Raw genomic sequence first — 20402 nt, 5'->3', positions numbered from 1 at the left:
ACTTACAGTCTCTCTTGGTTAGTTTTTTTGTTTGCTGTTTACCCTCTGTCTGTCTGGTTTCTGTTCCGGTATTGCCTCCATTGCACCTCCTGTCCAACACTGTATTCTGTTAATGCAACTTGCGTTCTATGTAGCCAAATCCAGCCTGCCTTGCGGTGGGCTCTGGTGAAGACCATAGTGTAGTGACAGACTTGAGGTAACAGATTTCCTGCAGACAGTCCAGCAGCCTTTGGGGAATCTCTAACAGAGCAATTACATAATTTGCACTCTGGGGAATTGCTCAACTAGTGATTCCAATACAGTTTTCCTATCCAATCACTGTTAAATTCCTTTCAATACCAGTGGTCCTATAAGATTTTTTTTAATTGCAGATTAAAAGACATATGATTCTAATTATTTTGACCATATATGCATAACTATTATCCTACAATCTCATATCAAGCCTACTAAAAGCAGAAACAAGGCCTTGTTGTCCATCGCATTTAAGCTCAGCTTTAATTTTTTTAACATGTCTGGAAAAAATGTGGCCCATCGTGTAATATACTAGGTTGTGTAACTGCATAATACTCTTCTTGCCAACCTATCGACAGTAGAATAAGGGACATATAGTAGAGAATAACACATGACTGCATAATCAGACTACACACCAGGTTTGTTTGTAGTCTGTAACCATGGAGACTCACACTGTAGGTTTGCTTAAGAGCTAAATACACAAAACTGTAGAATATTTTTATTCTATTGGCAAAGTTTCTTCATTTTATATTAGATTCAATAAGGGGAAAAATGGTTGCAAATGTATACATACACACTCAAATATTATGCTAGATGCTCAATTTAATATTATTCTACAGGAATCTGAGTAATATATTTTAGTATGCTCATTTAAGTATCTGTTCAGTGTGCAATGTACTTTGGAATATAAATAATCTATTGAAAATACTTGTACGGTCAAGTTTTGTTGACATTTCCTTGAAAAGACTGGAAGCACAGACCTATGAATGCCCTTATAATATTAAGATTCTCTTTCAAGAATCTCAGCATTTTGAAGAAACTTCTCCTTTTTCGCTCAGCATTCTGTGATGGATCAATGTTTTTTTTTGGGGGGTGTACATAGTTTTATTGGTATCACAGTAAAGAAATGTACATTTGTTTCATATTTTTAGTTTACTGTCAGCAAGTTTGAGTTATTTGGCGAGATAAAAATGCCGGCAGAGTATATAAGACTTGTTTTGTTTCCCCCTGTAGGATTATGTCATTTGAAAGCGAACAATGGGCATCCATCAAAGTGAAACTTACAAGGACAACATCTCATTATTAGTAAACATGGTTTATAACCCCAGGAAGCATTTCCCCCTCTTCAAAGTGAATGAAAAGCAAAGGAAAAGTTATTATTAGTATTTTCTAATGTATAAATTATATTTTATTGCACATTTTATAAAAAGATGATACAATAACATTAATATTTTCCTTTCAATAAGCCATTGCTCGGGTCGGATTCATGTAAATGGACCATTTTGTAATCCACTCTGATAGATTTAACTACAATAAAAAAAGTTAAGCAATTTTGCAAATATTCTGGATAGTAACCTAGTGTCATACAAATAAGACGCACTGCCTAGTGCAGACTATCAGTATCAGTTTTGCCTAGAGTGTTCCTTTAAGAATTGTGAAGGAAGATTAGGGAATAATACCGTCCACATTCAACTGCATAACCTAACTGCATAATGTACCTCACTTCAATAGAAAGTAAAATACACTGGCCCACATCTACCATGCAGTTTACGCCAGATTTCTGTATAAACTGTGACAAAAAAAAATTGCAAATCATAACGTGCAACAAATTTGCGGGAAAATTTGCGACTTTTCTCGTCAAATTTGGAAAGTGACATGAAAAGTGGGTGTGGTCTTCAAGGAGACATAGTTTTATTTAAATTTATTAACTATGAAGCTGTAGAATTATGCAAATTTGGACGCCTGCTTACAGCAGGCAGAGGTTTGCTTTTTCAAAATGTACCAAATTTATGAAGAAGCATGCTACTTTGAAATTTTGCGCAAATCATGCCAACTATCTTCATTAGTAAAACCGGGCTAAACTATGCCAGTCTTAGAACATGTTGGGGACTCTGTTAGATTTTTCTGCCAGCCACATTCATGTTTTACACAGGGCTTCATAAAACAAGAAATAAAAGTTTGTATGCTATACTTTATCTTAATGTGTAACTGCCAGAAACCGCTGACTCCGCTACTCCTGAATGATGACCTTGATAGAAAAACAGCTACAATTACTGTAGAAAGTTCATATTGATCAATGCTATATTTATTTCTACTGACCCCTTTACACATCTATGGGAAACTTCTGTCTGGGAAATAGTGACCTCAATCTATCTATGTGGAATATTACTCATCCAAAGTATTACTGCTTAAAACCTTTGCTACACAGACTCTCGATCCTGCCCCCCTGCCAGTACACACATAACTTATAAACTTTCTTGTTTATGCACATTTTTCTCCATTTCTTAGATGCATTTTGGGATGGATCTAAAACAAGCCTGTGCAGGATAGAGAGGGAATCTCCTATATAGCAAATATAACGTCATGTGAGCACATATGTAAATGTAGCTACAAGTTCTCAAATGTTCTCAAATGGGGGTCACCCAGAGACGAAGTCAGTAAATCGCTAGTCTACCTGGAGTACTACAGCCTGCATAACACTCTAAGGAGAGTTGGGGTATATTCACATGGTGTAGTTTATTGTGGTGATTAGCTGGTGATCCCAGCAAAAAGGTGGATAATGAACTTTTCAGGTGGAAATAAATAGATAGTTTTTCATTTAGTTTGTTCTCCGATATATATTAGAAGTCTAAATGTAAGTTTTATTGCAAACTATTCTAATTTAATATTATCTTGTGAAAGTGTTAAGATTTCAGGGGAGACATCTTATTAAATCAGTGACGCTTTCTACATAAAATACTGAATTTAAAGGATTACATTATAGTGCCAATGGATTTTATCTTCATGCATATGCTGCTGATGTTAAAGGGGTATTCCGGAACTAAAAAATTACATTTATTTAAATAAAACAATGAAAAAGATATAACTTTCCAATGTACTTACGTTTCATCAGATGGCTGTAGCGTCGTATATCCTCCTCCGTCGCCGTCCCCTTAGCAATGCAAAATCTGCACTTCCTGTGCAGACCCGTCCATTTGGTCTTCTGCCTTGCTTCCGGTTTCCGGCTTTCACACTGTACGGTTACGTCAAAAATGACGTAACCGTACCACGTGCTTCTTTATTGAATTAGAGCATGCGTGGTGAACACACTCCACCGCGCATGCTCTGTGAAATTATGTGGCTGCGTCTTCAGCGGCCGTGTATATTACACTGCGCATGCGCAAGGTTGAAGGTGTGTAGCGGTGTGTATACGAAGTTGCAGGAATAACGGCCGTTTCGGCCGTCTTCCCGACAGGTGCAGGAGCTGTGACAGCTGCTGTCTCGTACAGCAGCTGCCGCAGCTCCTACAGCGGGGACCGATCGCTGTGTCCCCGCTGTCTAACCCCTTAAAAGCCGCGTTCTATAGAGATCGCGGGTTTTTAGGGGTTAAGTTACCATCGCCGGCCTGCTACACGATAGCGGCCGGCGATGGTTACTATGGCAACCGGACACCAAACAAAGGCGTCCGGCTATGCCATCGACGGAAGCCTAGTGGGTCCTGACAAAGTCAGGACCCACTATGCTTGCTGTCAGTGAATAGCTGACAGTTCTAATACACTGCACTACGGATGTAGTGCAGTGTATTAGAATAGTGATCAGGGCCTCCTGCCCTCAAGTCCCCTAGTGGGACAAAGTAATAAAGTAAAAAAAAAAGTTAAAAAAGATGTGTAAAAATAAGAAATTAAAAGTTAAAAAAATCCCCCTTTTTTTCCCTTATCAGTCCTTTTTTATTAATAAAAATATATAAATAAACGATACATAATTGGTATCGCCGCGTCCGTAACGGCCTGAACTACAAAATTATTTCGTTATTTATCCCGCGCGGTGAACGCCGTAAAAGAAAATAATAATATACCGTACCAAAATCACAATTGTTTGGTCACTTCACCTCCCAAAAAATGTATTAAAAATAGATCAAAAAGTTGCATTTACCGAAAAATGGTCCTGATCGAAACTACAGTTCGTTACGCAAAAAATAAGTCCTCGCACGGCTTTATTGATGGAAAAATTATAAAGTTCTGGCTCTTAGAATAAGGTAACACAAAAAGTGAATGATTGTTTACAAAACGTATTTTATTGTGCAAACGCCATAAGACATAAAAAAACTATAAACATCTGGTGTCACCGTAAGGCCGAGTTTACACGAGCGTGTGCGTTTTGTGCAAGCAAAAAGTGCGGCGTTTTGCGTGCGCAAAAAGCACTTAACAGCTCCGTGTGTCAGCCCTTTATGATGCGCGGCTGCGTGCTTTTCGCGCAGCCGCCATCATTATGACACTCCGTTTGGATGTTTGTAAACAGAAAAGAACGTGGTGCTTTTCTGTTTTCATTCATCCTTTACAGTGCTGTTGCGTGAATCACGCGCGTCCCACGGAATTGCTTCCGTGCGACATGCGTGGTTTTCACACACCCATTGACTTCAATGGGTGCGTGATGCGCGAACAGCGCACAAATATAGGACGTCGTGCGTTTCACGCAGCGGACATACGCTGCGTGAAAATCACGTACCTGTCTGCACGGCCCCATAGAGTAACATAGGTCCCTGCGACGCGCGTTGCAAAAACGTATAATACGCTCGTGTAAATGAGCCCTAATCGTATCGCCCCATAGAATATAGTGAATATGTCATTTATAGCGCACGGTGAACGCTGTAACAAAAATAGAATTAAAAAACAATAGAATTGCTGTTTTTTAGTCACCGCGCCACTTAAAAATAGAATAAAAACTGATCAAAAAGCTGCATGCACCCCAAGAAAACTACAATGTATTCCTCAAGTGGTCTAGTTTCCAAAATGGGATCACCTTTTGGGGGTTTCCACTATTTTGGTACCACAAGACCTATTCAAACCGGACATGGTGCCTAATAAAAAGGCGGCCTCAAAATCCACTAGGTGCTCCTTTGCTTCTGAGGCCGGTGCTTCAGTCCATTACCGCCCGAGGGCCACATGTGGGATATTTCTACTGCAGAATCTGGACAATAAGTATTGAGTTGCGTTTCTCTGGTAAAACATTTTGTGCATAAACTTTCTAAATGCTGTTGTGAATACTTTGAGGGGTCTAGTTTCTAAAATGTCGTGTTTCATAGGGGTGTCTAATATATAGGCCCCTCAAAGCCACTTCAGAACTGAACTGGAAGCCCAAAAAAAATAATTAGGCAATACTTCGCTTCTATACGAACTAGTTAGCGATTCACAGTGTGATGAAGTAAGGGGAAGCAGCGCTTATACGAGCGGTGCACCCCCTTCAAACAGCCGATGACTTTTCAGTTCACAGGTAGCAGAGTTACATGATGGGGAATTTGTTTTCCTGTTGTGTAACTCTGCTACCTGTCAATGGAAAAATCAGCTGCCAGAGTGAAAAATGTTTCCACACAGAGGAGTACCGCAAAGAAACACCTGGGAATCAGACATGATGGACTAACATTTTTCCCTGTGGTGGATGACTTTTCAGTTGACAGGTAGCAGAGTTACATGAAGGGGAATTATTTTTCATCGATGGCTTGTTAGGAGCGCTGCTTCCCTTTAGTTTTTTCTTGCTCACTGTGAATCTCCGACACAGGATGCAGCGGCGATCCACAGGTATTGCTCCTTTTATCCCAATTCACATGTTAGAATTCAATTTTTTTTTATTTATATATATATATATATATATATATATATATATATATAAAATACAGTATTTAAAACTAAGACTGTATAAACAGTTAATATACATTTAGAAAACTTATAATTATAAAGACCAAACTTTACGTATCATCATATAGGGTCAGTGTTGTTTAAAAACGCAGATATCCAGTGATTTCAGCTTGTGCTATCAGTAATAGAATGAGAGCACCAAAATGAAGACTGAGATTGCAGAAGTTAGTAGAGCTGGGTGTAGTAGGCGGAGCAAGTGCACTGCTGCATGCACATTGCATGCTGGGACTAGAGCAGTGCATGCAGGGAGGAGAAACACAGGAAGAGAAGAGGAATGAACTTACTGAGCAAAACAAACCTCTCCAGGTAAACAATAGGGAGTAATGTTACTAAAACCATTTATTATCAAGAAAAAGCTAGACAGAGTGCACTAATATATTAATAGAGGAACATTGCATTGATTTAAAAAAAAAAATAAAGTATTGGAAAACCCCTTTAAGGGGTCAGTGCCACCTGGCAAACACACTTTATTACTGTGAAGGTAGTGTTCAAGGAGGCACAGTGAATACTGGTTTGCACAGGTAGTAGGGTTGAACTTGTTGTTTGACTTTGGTGAACCATGAGGTTTATGTGCACCTGTATTTAAATTTGTTTTATAGTGAATATATTAAAATAATATTATTATGAAACAAGAATTATCAATGTAAAGGGTATTGCATATAATAACAATGTTATATACAAGTGATCTAGTCTTATGTAAATAAAACTTATAAATAAAGTCAATTATAATAAAGTTCTGTTACTTTCTAATATATTTACATTTAGTGAATGGAAATATTTGCATTCAGAGACTGAAAATCCATAGAGACCTAGTCTCCAGTTTGCTATAATGTATTAGGGTATGTTCACACAGGGCAGATATGCTGCATAAAAGCACACAGCATATGCGCCCAGTGCGCCGCAGGGAATTCCGGTCGAAAACCCACCACAATTTGGCTGCAGCGGTCACATGGGATGAAACATCATCCCAGGCGTCCATCCTGGACGAAGAAGCACAGACTTATGGGTAAGTATAACATTTGATTTTTCTAAGTTGTGTTTTTTGCGCCGCAAAGAAACGCAACATCCGCTATTTGTTACAGGATTTACTTCCCCATTTAATTCAATGGGTAAATCCCGCAACAAATAGGCAGCATTTCTGCAAATACAACTGATATGCTGCGGATTTAAAAAAACGCACCACATGTCAATTTCTGAGTGGTTTGGAAGCTCCGCATTTACGCAGCGTGTGGATGAGATTTGTTCAAATCTCATCCACTCTGTTGCTACTGTGTTATTCTGCGGATTTTCCACAAGGATATCTGTTGCGGAAAATCCTTAGTATTTACGCTATGTGTGAACTGAGTCTAAGGCCTTATTCACACGAACATGTTATATGTCCGTGTGACAGGCGTTAAAACAAGCGGACCTACGTAATTCAATGGGGCCGTACACATGGCCGTTGTTTCAATGGACCGTGTTAAGGGCCCGTGAAAAAATAGGACATGTCCTATTTTTTGCGCTTCACACATCCCTCCATAGACTCTAGTCTACAGGAGATGCGTGATAACGCATCCCGCAGGGAAAAGCACGGATGCATCTCGGACGTGCTGTTTTCACATCCGAGATGCGCAACGCTGGTGTGAATCTAGCCTAAGGCTTTATTCAGACGAACAGGAAAAACGTCCGTGCAACGCGCGTGATTTGCACGCGCGTTGCACGGACCTATATGTGTCTATGGGGCCGTGCTGACATGTCCGTGATTTTTACTCAGCGTGAGTCAGCTGAAAAAAAGTCACGACATGTCCGTTCTTTCTGCGTTTTGCGCGCATCATGCACCCATTGAAGTCAATGGGTGCGTGAAAACCACGCATGCCGCACGGAAGCACTTCCGTGCGAACTGCGTGATTCGCGCAAGAGCTGTCAAAAGGATGAATGTAAACAGAAAAGCACCACGTGCTTTTCTGTTTACAAACATCCAAACGGAGTGTCTTTGAGATGAGCGAACCCGGACAACCGAACCGAACTTCTCCGGGTTCGAACTCGTTTTGGCCAAACCCGGCAAAAAAAATTCCGGTACGCGACGTCAGTAGATAGTCATTGTCCAGGGTGCTGAAAGAGTTAAACTGTTTCAGCACCCTGGACAGTGACTTCCGATCCCAATATACATGAACGTGTAAAAAAAAAAAAGAAGTTCTGACTTACCGATAACTCCTGGCTTCTTCCTCCAGTCTGACCTCCCGGGATGACAATTCAGTCCAAATGACAGCTCCAGCCAATCACAGGCCAAGCACAGGCTGCAGCTGTCACATGGACTGCCGCGTCATCCAGGGAGGTGGGGCCAGATGTCAAGAGAGGCGCGTCACCAAGGACGCGTCACCAAGGCAACGGCCGGGAGGGAAGTTCTCTGTAAGTACGAACTTTTTCATTATTTTTTTTAACAGGTTGCTCGATATTGTGATCGGCATTCACTGTCGAGGGTGCTGAAAGAGTTAACTGCCGATCAGTTAACTCTTTCAGCACCCTGGACAGTGACTGACGTCGACTAGCCTCATCTCTATGATGGCGGCTGCGCGAAAATCACGCAGCCGCGCATCATACACGGATGACACACGGAGCTGTCAAGTGTTTTTTGCGCGCGCAATACGCCACGTTTTTGCGTCCGCAAAAACGCCACGTTCGTGTGAATCCAGCCTAAGGGTAAGAAAGAGCTATCCGCTTGTAGTCCAGGACAAAAATGAGATGTGTGGTGCCATCTTTAGGATGCCTGAGGATTGGCTAAACTGGAAACATTGCAGCAAACTGCAACAATGTGATTAGGTCTGTATGATTTATTTTCACGCTCTAAATGTAAATTAGTAATTCCATTCACTGATAGCAAGCAGATATTATAAAATGCTGAGGGATTGAAACAGAAATTAAATTAAAAGTGGTATAATTTTTCCTTGATTAATTGTTATTTATATAAGACTTCTAATACTATTAGACATGTAGATATTGTGCAAAAATGACGAGAATACGTTAGATATGGAAAGTACACAGGTGACTTTGACTTTGTGACATTGCAAAACCAAATCACATCTCAGTGACATCTATAGTCATTTTCATTTTTCTAATTATTTTTATGGGAAAAACCTATATGGCTGAGCAGAATGGAAGGTATAACAGAATGCTGCAACCTTGAGAAACATCCATCAAGTCTTCACAATAAGTTATGCATATAGGAAATAATATCAAATGTTGTATAAATAATTAAATAAATAAATAAGGCTCTGCTACTATAGAAAGTGGTGGTTTCTGGTATTTGCTGAAGACCCTAGGACTCATTCCCTGGTTACCCTAAGCCTAATGTCCAATAAAGTTGTTATAAAGTTATCTCTAAATGGGATAAAAAAAAAAAGTAACAAAAAAAAATAAAGAAATGTCCACAAAAAAAGTCATTTTTAAGTATAAAATATATTTTAATGCCCATACATTACATAAAAACAGAAACCTACACATATTAGGTATTTACACGACCATAATTAACCTGAAGTATTAATTGTAACAGGTTATTTAGCGTGAAATGTGAATGGTATAAAAAATATTATATTCACGCCACCAAAATAAATTACATAAATTAAACCGTAATTTTTTTGCACTGCTTAATTGCGCAGGGAAAAAAAAAAACTATTTCCGCACATAAAACAAAGCTTTAGGCTATGTTCACATGGAGTATTTTGCCGAGTTTTTTGACGCGGAAACCGCGTCGCAAAACTCGGCAAAAACGGCCCGAGAACGCCTCCCATTGATTTCAATGGGAGGCGTCGGCGGCTTCTTCCCGCGAGGCAGTTTTACTGCTCGCGGGAAAAAGCCGCCGACGCCTCCCATTGAAATCAATGGGAGGCGTTCTCGGGCCGTTTTTGCCGAGTTTTGCGACGCGGTTTCCGCGTCAAAAAACTCGGCAAAATACTCCATGGGAAAAAGAAGCGACATGCCCTATCTTCGGGCGCTTCCGCCTCTGACCTCCCATTGACTTCAATGGGAGGCAGAGAAAGCGTATTTCGCGCTGTTTTATGCCCGCGGCGCTCAATGGCCGCGGGCGAAAAACGGCGCGAAATTCGCTGCGAAAATCAGCGTGCAGGGAGAGGAAAATCTGCCTCAAAGTTCCAAACGGAATTTTGAGGCAGATATTCCTCCCCCAAAATACTCCGTGTGAACATAGCCTTAGGCTGGGTTCACATGGAGTTTTTTGCAGGAGGAAAATCTGCCTCAAAATTCCGTTTAGAATTTTGAGGCAGCTTTTCCTCTGCCTGCACGCCGATTTTCGCTGCGTTTTTCGCCTGCTGTCATTAAGCACCGCGGGGAGAAAACACTGCGATATATACGCTTTCTCTGCCTCCCATTGATGTCAATGGGCGGTCAGAGGCGTAAACTCCCGAAGATAGGGCATGTTCCTTCTTTTTCCCGCGAGCCGGTTTTTCCGCTCGTGGGAAAAAAACGCCTCCGCCTCTCATTGAAATCAATGGGAGCCATTTTCGGCCGCTTTTTGGTGCGTTTTCCGACTCAGTTTCCGCATCAAAAAACTCTGTGTGAACTAGACCTTACTGTGGTTTTCGCTGAGTTTTTCGGCCACGGCCATTTAGCACCGCGGGTAAAATATGCAGTGAAAAACACTTTTTCTGCCGCCCATTGATTTCAATGGGAGATCAGAGACGCAACCATGGGAAAAGAGCGTGTCACTTTTTTTTACCCGCGAGCGTTTTTCTTCGCTAGCGGGGAAAAAACACCTCCAACTCCCATTGAAATCAATGGGAGGCAATTTCGGTTGTTTTTTGGCTCGGTCTCCGAAGTCAAAAACAGCGCCAAAAACTCAGTGTGAACCAGGCTTTAGACAGCCACATCAATGAAAAAAATTAAAACTTTATGGCTGCTGAATGGCAGAGAGGAAAAAATGTAAAATTGTAGCTGGTCATTTTTAATGATATTATCGATCACTTATCCATCTACAGCTTCTTTAGGTTATATGTACTGTCATTTATAAGATAGAAGTGTAAATAGTGGTAAGACACCATCCCATCACATTACATGGAAATGTCCCAATGTTGGAGCCGTCACGTTCTAGTTTACATTCTGTGGGTGGTTGATGTACGTTGTTTCTTTGTATTCGGTACCTGTAGTTTCCTGTGGGATTCCAGCATGACACGTGTGCTGTGTATTTGTGGCTTTCTAACATTCTGCTTTGCATATAGAAACATATTGCAGTCATATCAACATTGCATTCAATTACATGTAAGTCCCTGAATTAAATGGGAAAAAAATCTGATTAATTATGAGTTGTGACATTTGCTGGTGAAATTAACCAGATGAATATGTTACGTTATTAAGAAGAAATGGGATAATCTGAGGCTGGGGAAAAGGCAGTAATAATCCATTACCTATAATGCTTGAATTATGAACTTAGATGTGATCGGTAACAGCTCGATCCTGCGTGTCAGAGGCACGCAGGACCCGGTGACACTGAACCCGTCAGTGCCGCTGAACTGACGGCTACAGGTTTCAGCGCTGGATACAGCTGCTCTGTGTATAGGATACAAATCAGCTGTATCTGAAAAAGTTTAAATTATTTTTAATGAAATGTAATTACAAAGTAGCACCAATCATTTTTATTATTTATTTTTTTATAAATATAATCAATGGTGTACATAGCCTTTAACCCCTTAAGGACACGGATAATCTTTGTTCTTTCCTCCCTGCCTTCCATAAGCCATAACTAGAGATGAGCGAAGTTATGAAAAGTTCGGTTCGGCTAGTTTGCCGAATTTCACGAAAAAGTTACAATCATGTGAAGGTGTTATTGAGGACAGGAGTGGAGGAGAGGTAACAGACTGAGCTACGTAATGGTAAGAGCAGAGTTCACAGCAGCACAGAATCTGCACGCTCCTCTTCTGAAATACTCTGTGCTGCTGTGAACTGAGCATCCTGATGTGCTGCTGCGTCCCTCTCGACATCCGGCCCGACATTCCTGGATGACGTTACAGCCCATGTGACCGCTGCAGCCAGTCACAGGCTGCCGCGGCCTCTGCAGCCAATCACAGGCTGCAGAGGCCTCTGCAGCCAACCATAGGCTGCCGCGTCAGAAAAGAAGGTCGGACTGGAGGAAGAAGAGGGACTCGTCACCAAGACAACGACCGGGTACGTATGAAATGCTTTTTATTTTATTTTTAATCAGCAGCCTCTTTTCTCTATCAGTGATTGATAGAGACAAGTGGCTGCCGATTTGTATAATATTTTTGACCGTGTTCGGTCAAAATGGGTTCGGCCGAACCAGGTGAAGTTCGGATTCGCTGCAAACCGAACGTTTCCCGATGTTCGGACCGAAACCGGGTTCGGTTGTCCCGGTTCGCTCATCTCTAGCCATAACTTTTTTATTTTTTCGTCGACATAGCCATATCAGGGCTTGTCTTTTGCTAGACAAGTTGTAGTGTTTCATGGCACCATTTATTGTACCGCATAATGTACTGGGAAGCTGAAAAAATTATATTTGTGCGGACAAAAATGAACGATGAAATGGCCAAAAAACAGCGGATACGCCATTTTTGGGGGGATTTTGTTTTTACGGCGTCCATCAGGAGGTAAAAACTATATGCTCACCTTATTCTTCGGGTTGATACGATTACGGCAATACCAAATTGATATGTTTTTTTATGTTTTACTATTTTTAGAAAAAAAAACTATTTGCTAAAAAAAAAAATAGCTTTGTGTCGCCATATTCTGCAAGCCATAACTTTTTTATCTTTCTGTCAATTGAGCGTGGTAATTTTTTTTGAGGGGCAAGCTGTAGTTTTTACCGATACCATTTTGGAGTATATGCAACTTTTTGATCACTTTTTATAAATTTTTTTTTTGAGAGGTAAGGTGTAGAGATGAGCGAACCGGGACAACCGAACCCGGTTTCGGTCCGAACATCGCGAAAAGTTCGGTTCGCAGCGAATCCGAACTTCACCGGGTTCGGCCGAACACGTTTTGACCGAACCCGGGCGGGCAGAAAAAACATTACAAAAATATTATACTAATTGACAGCCACTTGTCTCTATCAATCACTGATAGAGAAAAGAGGCTGCTGATTAAATATAAAATAAAAAGCATTTCATACGTACCCGGTCGTTTGTCCGACCTCCTTTCCTGACGCGGCAGCCTGTGATTGGCTGCAGAGGCCGCGGCAGCCTGTGATTGGCTGCAGCGGCCGCGGCAGCCTGTGATTGGCTGCAGAGGCGGTCACGTGACGTGCGTGACCGCCACTACAGCCTGTGATTGGCTGCATCGGCGACATGGATGAAACGTCATTGCTGGATGCCGGACAGGAGGAATGTAAGTATGAACGTATTTTTTATTTTTTTTTATTACATTAAAATTGTAATTTCCGCGCGCCGAGCATGGTACTGTCAAGATTGCTGAAAGAGTTAGTGCAGCCCATTAACTCTTTCAGCACCCTCGACAGTACCATGCTCGGCGCACGGAAATTACAGGTTCGGTCAGAACTAGTTCGGTCCGAATCGAACTTTTTCGGGAAATTCTGCGAACCAGCCGAACCGAACTTTTCATAAGTTCGCTCATCTCTAGTAAGGTGACCAAAAAACAACAATTTGCGTGTTTTATATATATATATATATATATATATATATATATATATATATATATATATATATATATATATATTTTTTTTTTACGGCATACACTGAGCGGATTAAACAAGGCTATAATATGATAGTTCAGACTTTTACGGATGCGGCAATACCAGTTACGTTTACTTTTATTTTTTTAAACATTGCTTTAGGGAAAAAAATGGGAAAAGTTTTTGTTTTTTTTACTTTTTAATATATTTTTTTTTTGGAACATTAAAAAAAAAACCTTTATGTAACTGTTTTTTACTAGTCCCCCTAGGGGACTTGAACCAGCGATGATATACTGAAACACTAATGTATTGCAGTATATTGCTACGCTGACAGTCTCTCTTAACCCCTTCAAGACACAGCCTGTTTTGGCCTTTAGGACACAGCCAATTTTTTCAAATCTGACATGTTTCACTTTATGTGGTAATAACTTTGGAATACTTTTACCTATCCAAGCGATTCTGAGATTGTTTTCTCGTGACACATTGGACTTTATGTTACTGGCAAAATTTGCTCGATACATTAAGTATTTAATTGTGAAAACACCAAAATTTAGCAAAAAATTGCAAAAATTAGCATTTTTCTAAATTTTTATGTATCTGCTTGTAAGACAGATAGTAATACCACACAAAATTGTTGCTAATTAACATCACCCATATGTCTACTTTAGATTGGCATCGTTTTTTGTACATCCTTTTATTTTTCTATGACATTACAAGGCTTAGAACTTTAGCAGCAATTTCTCACATTTTCAAGAAAATTTCAAAAGGCTATTTTTACAGGAGCCAGTTCAGTTGTGAAGTGGATTTTAGGGCGTTATATATTAGAAACCCTCTAAGTCACCCCATTTTAAAAACTTCACCCCTCAAAGTATTCAAAACAGCATTTAGAAAGTTTCTTGACACTTTAGATGTTTCACAGGAATTAAGACAAAGTAAATGTGAAATTTTCAAATTTCTTTTTTTTTTGTTGCAGAAATTCATTTTTCATCTATTTTTTTTGTAACACAGAAAGTTTTACCAGAGAAATGCAACTCAATATCTATTGCCCAGATTCTGCACTTCTTAGAAATACCCAACATGTGGCCCTAGTGCGCTAATTTACTGAAATACCGGCCTCAGAAGCAAAGGAGCACCTAGAGGATTTTGGGGCCTCCTTTTTATTAGAAAATATTTTAGGCTATATGTCGGGTCTGAAATGCTCTTGCGGCACCAAAACAGTGGAAATCCCCCAAAAGTGACCCCATTTTAGAAACTATACCCCTTGAAGAATCCATCTAGGGGTGTAGTGAGCATTTTGAACCCACAGGTGTTTCATAGATTTTATTAGAATTGGGCAGTGAAGATAAAAAAAAAAATCATTTTTTTCCAATAAGACGTAGCTTTAGCTCAAAATTTTTCATTTTCTCAACAAATAAAGGAATAAAAGAACCCCAACATTTGTAAAGCAACTTCTCTGGAGTACGGCAATACCCAATTTGTGGTCATAAACTGCTGTTTGGGCACACGGCAAGGATTAGAAGAGAAGGAGCGCCATTTGGCTTTTGGAGCACAGATTTTGCTGGATTGGTTTCTTGACACCATGTCACTTTTGCAAAGCTCTTAAGGTACCAGTACAGTGGAAACTCCCCAAAAGTGACTCAATTCACGAAACTATACCCCTTGAGGAATTCATCAAGGGTGTAGTGAGTATTTTGACCCCACAGGTATTTCATAGATTTTATTAGAATTGGGCAGTGAAAATAAAAAAAATAATTTTTCTTCAATAAGACGTAGTTTTAGCTGAAAATGTTTCATATTCTCAACAAATAAATGAAAAAAAGCACCCCAACACTTGTAAAGCAACTTCTCCCGAGTACGGCAATACCACATATGTGGTCATAATCTGCTGTTTGTGCACAGAGTAGGGCTCAGAAGGGAAGGAGCGCCATTTGGATTTTGGAGTACAGATTTTGCTGGATTGGTTTCGGGTCGCTATGTCGCATTTGCAAAGTCCCTGTGGGACCAAAACAGTGGAAACCCCCCAGAAGTGACCCCATTTTGGAAACTACACCCCTCAGTGTGTAGTGAGCATATTAACCTCACAGGTGATTGGCAGAAATGGGTGTGCACTTGATGTTGCAGAGTGAAAATGGTTTTTCAATAGATATGCCAATATGTGGCGCCCAGCTTGTGCCACTGGAGACACACACCCCAAAAATTGTTAAAAGGGTTCTCCCAGGTATGGCAATGCCATATATGTGGACGTAAACTGCTGTTTGGCACACTGTAGGGTTCAGAAGGGAGGTAGCGCCATTTGGCTTTTGGAGCGTGGATTTTGCTTGTAGTAGTTTTGTTTTGAGTCTTACTGGTGTTTCTATTTATAATGAAGGGGTGCATGTAAGGCGGGCGGAGTATATAAGGGGCATAGTCAGGTGGTATAGTGGGGTAAAAAAAACCAATAAAATAATTCATAGATGTGTGTTATGCTGTGACACAATCCTTTCTGCACAGGCCGGTGTCGCACTAATAAATGGTCCTTACTTATTCCCCTTTTGGTCCACAATCGGCATCATTGCAGTTTGGGGAATTTTGCTGGGAAAGTGTTGTCCTGGTATAATATGGGCACCCTCGCTTCCAGCAGATATGTTTGGGCCCTCCCCTTCCTGGTTCCCTAATTTTAGGGGCCTTGATAATTTGCTACTTGAAACAGAAGAAACGTTCCCCTCGGGCCGGCACAACTGCATATTTTTATTTCCTGGCTTATTGGTACCGTGACTAATTTTATTTTTTCCATAGACGTAGTGGTATGACGGCTGGTCTTTTTTTTGCGGGACGAGCTGTAGTTTTTATTGGGACCATTTTGGAGTACATACGACTTTTTGATCACTTATCCTTTTTTTTTTTTGGGAGGCAAGGTGACCAAAAAACAGCAATTCTGGCATATTTTTTTAGTTCTTTTTATACAGCGTTCACCACGCATTATAAATTACATGTTCGCTTTATTCTGCGGGTCAGTCCGATTCCGGTAATACCTAATTTATTGCACTTTTTATGTTATACAACTTTTTGCACAATAAAATAACTTTTGTAAAGAGAATGGATTTTTTCTGTCGCCAAGTTGTGAGAGCCATAACGGTTTTAATTTTTTTGTCGATGGAGCTCTGTGAGGGCTTGTTTTTAGCGAGACGAGTTATAGTTTTTATAGGTAACATTTTTGGGTACATGCGACTTTTTGATCACTTTTTATTTCAATTTTTGGAAGACAAAGTGACCAAAAAATAGCAACTATGTCAGTATTTTTTAGTTTGTTTTTTTTTACGACGTTCACTGTGCGGAATAAATAACATAATATTTTTATAGTTAAGGTCGTTACGGTCGCAGCGATACCAAATATGTATGGTTTTATTATTTTTTTCAATACTAAATGACTTGATAAGTGAAAAAGGGTTATTGTGTTTTATTTTATTACTTGAAACTTTTATTGTATGTTTTACAACTTTTTTTTTTTTTTTTTTACACTATTCTTTAGTCCCACTAGGGGACTTGAATGTCCAACTGTTTGTTTGATGTTCTAATACATTGCACTACCTATGTAGTGCAATGTATTGGAACTGTCAGTTGTTCACTGACAGCAAGCCAATCAGGCTCCGCCTCTGGGCGGGGCCTAAACAGCTTACATAATGGCAGACAGGAGTCCATTGTTAGGGCTCCTGTTGCCATAGTAACAGTCGCCAGCCTTGCCATGGCATGGCAAGTCTGCCGATTTGCTACAAACCTCTAGGATGCAGCGATCACAATGGATCGCTGCATCGAAGGGGTTAATGCCAGGAATCGGAGCTAGCTCCGGTTCCTGGCGATAGATCGGGGTGTCCGCTGTAACATACAGTGGACACCCACTGCTGATGACGCCGGCTCAACTTCTGAGCCGGAAGCTGAGCCGGCGCCATCTTGCCGATGGTACCGGAAGCCTCCTGGGCGCCACCGACGACGGGACATAGGAGGATTCCGTTACAGGCTGACTGGGAGGTAATTAGCCCTCTGATCGCCTTTGCAGCCACCAGCAACCCAGCGATCACGTTGCTGGGGTGCCGGTGGCTATAAACTCCTGACATGCTGCGATCTCTATTGAACGCAGCATGTGAGGGGTTAATCGGTCGGATCGGAGGCTAGCTCCGGTCCTGGCCGATACCTCAGGGTGCCAGCTAAAACATACAGCTGTCACCCGGCGGTGATGTTGCTGGCTCAGCTCCAGAGCCAGCTCCATCTGTTTCACGTACAGTTACGTGGAATTGCGGGAAAAGACCATCTCCCATCACGTAACTGTATGTGAAATTGCGGGAAGGGCTTAAAGCCCTGCCAGAGGCGTACAAAGATGGCAGACCTTCGGGCCTTCATTAGACCCCCCAGGCTGCCATGATGACCATCGGCATCCCCTGATCGCATTCTTGTGGGGCTGATGGCATGTCTGAGTCGGCCGCCTCCCAGATTTTAACAATTTAAATGCTGCGGTTGCGATTGTCCGCGGCATTTAAGGTGTTAAACGGGCGGAATCAAAGTGATCTTTGATTCCGCCCGCTGCAGCGAGGTGTCGGATATATTACACAGCCGACACCTTCTGAGTATGGAGCGTGCTCCGCCCGTGAGCCAGCTCCATACTTCCCCTTAACAGCTGTCACATACATGTACGTGGCATGTAGTTAAGGGGTTAAATTCTGATAGAATGACTTGGTATACCTCGACTATAAAAGCTTTATTTACTGTCAGTGTAAAACTAACACACAGTCTACTCGGCCGTTGCAGCCGAATGTCAGCTGTACATTACAGCCAGCACCCACTTCGAATGGCATGGACACCGCTTCTGTACCCACGCCATCCCGTGGATGTAACTGCATGCCCGTTAACGGCAATGTACCGCCAAAATGGATGTAAAGTTACATCTATTTGCGGGAAGGGGTTAAGGGTTTATTCACATATGTGGTCAAATTGCATTTTTTTGCAGTAATCGCGACAATAAATCATTATTTAAACGCACTGTGTAATTATATCCCAAATGTCCTTCTAAGAGCTTATTCACACAGCAGATCTGTGTGCAGGAGAGTGTACATCAGGACACGGAGCTACTACGGCTCTGTATATGAATCCACATAGCGCAGTATTGTTTCTCAGTACAGCCGCGGATTATAGAGGTATTCTCTCTTAGAAGTAATATCTCAGGAATACAGCAACTGATAAAACATGACATGATTTCTGTATGAATGTGACAAAAAAATGTATGAAATCGACATCCGAATGTGCAAATATGGCCCCATAGAAGAGGCTTTGTTCAGCTCCATACATCTTGTATGGGGCCATAATATGGCCGTGTGAACGAAGCCCGAACACAAAACGTAAACATCCAGCATCTGCGTTCCCCGTTATGTAGAATCCATAAACTCTTCGGAAGCTTCAGTAATATTCTGCTCTTTGACCCTGACACGGTAAAGCTTCAGAATCATTTTGTAACAAGTAATCATGGAAGCAATTACAGCCCCTTGTCCCGAGGCCACTGTCACACAGGTGTAATGTCTGATTGTCGCTGCTTAATTATACCAGTCCTCGTAAGGAGTCTGAGCATCAGATAAAACGCTATACAATATACTTCAGGTAAGTGAAGTTCCCCTTGCTAGTAAGTAAGAGTGTAATTATTGCGCCTTTGATTATTAAAGCCGAGCACTTTTCCGGATACTGTAGCCTTTTACAAGTGGCTAAACTGCATATTAACAACACTGAACGTGTCACAATAGAAGAAATATTTTGAAATGATGTCTTCAGATTCTTCAAATACCCTTGGTATATGGGATCGCTGGGTGCAGAACAGCTCTTGGATTTACGTTCCTCAAGTCTTTGAGTTCTGACTTTGCAGAACAGATTGTAAATCTCTGGCCCATTACACACCTGCCGTGAATGTGGTGTTATATTTCTCTGGGGTCTTCCTGCAGAAACCTAAGTCGTGTTAATCATTGTCAGAACCACTTGTTTAAAATGCCAAGAAGCAGTGAACCAAGTGTTCTAGAACGCACATGACAATATGCTTCAGAATGCTATTTTGTTGCAGTGTTGATTTATTGTAACTAATGGGTTGTACCTGCACTGAAGCTATATGTGGCAATCATTAGTATACCTTTCACTGACCTTTATCGCTAATATATATTTCATTTGCCAAGTTTGGAAATGTGTAAATAATGTACATCAATGCCACCTGTTTTCTTCCAAGGTTGCGACATCCATTATTTATCATGTGTCAACAGCTTGGAGATACAGAATCTAGGACCACTTAGTATTCCACATCTCATTAATATTTTTACATATCACTCAATGTGACCCATATCATCTGAATTGGAAGGATCCTGCTTCCTTGCTGCCAAAAGTAGTTATTACCTACCCACAGTTGGGGCACCAATTTTCTCATGCCTCAATAATGCCAATATTCTTGATAGATGCCTCATCTGTGTGCCCATAACATACACATTGTCATCCGTGACATCATTGCTGTATTAATCAGGCCTTGAATAAAAAGAGTCTGTCATCACATTTTCTCCTCTCAAACTGCTAATACCGCTATATAGGGAAGGATGAAAGTTTTTCAAACATGCTTTTGTTGCCCAAGTCAGCCCCTGGTGAACCATAAAAAAGTGTTTTTATTCCTCCGGGCACCATATGCAAATGAACACTGAAGAGCCCTTCAATGCATGAAGTGTCCTGCATTGAAAGCAGAAACCACGTAGAGCGCAGGACACTTTCTGGATTGCAGGACTCTTTATAGCTCATTTGCATACGGCACAGAAGAAATAAAAGCACTTTTTTTATGGTTCACGATGGGCTGACTTGGGCAACATAGGTATGTTTAA

At 41.0% G+C, this 20402-nt stretch overlaps 1 protein-coding gene and 1 long non-coding RNA gene across 4 annotated transcripts in view; both read left to right on the top strand.

Moving 5' to 3' along the window:
* Positions 1-20402, top strand: part of CADM2 (cell adhesion molecule 2) — a 1303436-nt gene that overhangs the window by 461769 nt on the left and 821265 nt on the right. The window lies entirely within an intron of this gene.
* LOC142741541 (uncharacterized) overlaps positions 1341-20402 on the top strand; it is a 51013-nt gene continuing 31951 nt past the window's right edge. The window contains exon 1 of the long non-coding RNA XR_012881179.1: positions 1341-1384. This is a non-coding gene — a long non-coding RNA (uncharacterized LOC142741541). The remainder of the gene's footprint in view (positions 1385-20402) is intronic.

Source organism: Rhinoderma darwinii, chromosome 2 (genome assembly GCF_050947455.1).
Source record: "Rhinoderma darwinii isolate aRhiDar2 chromosome 2, aRhiDar2.hap1, whole genome shotgun sequence".
NCBI lineage: Eukaryota > Metazoa > Chordata > Amphibia > Anura > Rhinodermatidae > Rhinoderma > Rhinoderma darwinii.
The sequence above is the reverse complement of the archived record's forward strand: the minus strand, read 5'-3'. Positions and strand labels throughout refer to the sequence as shown.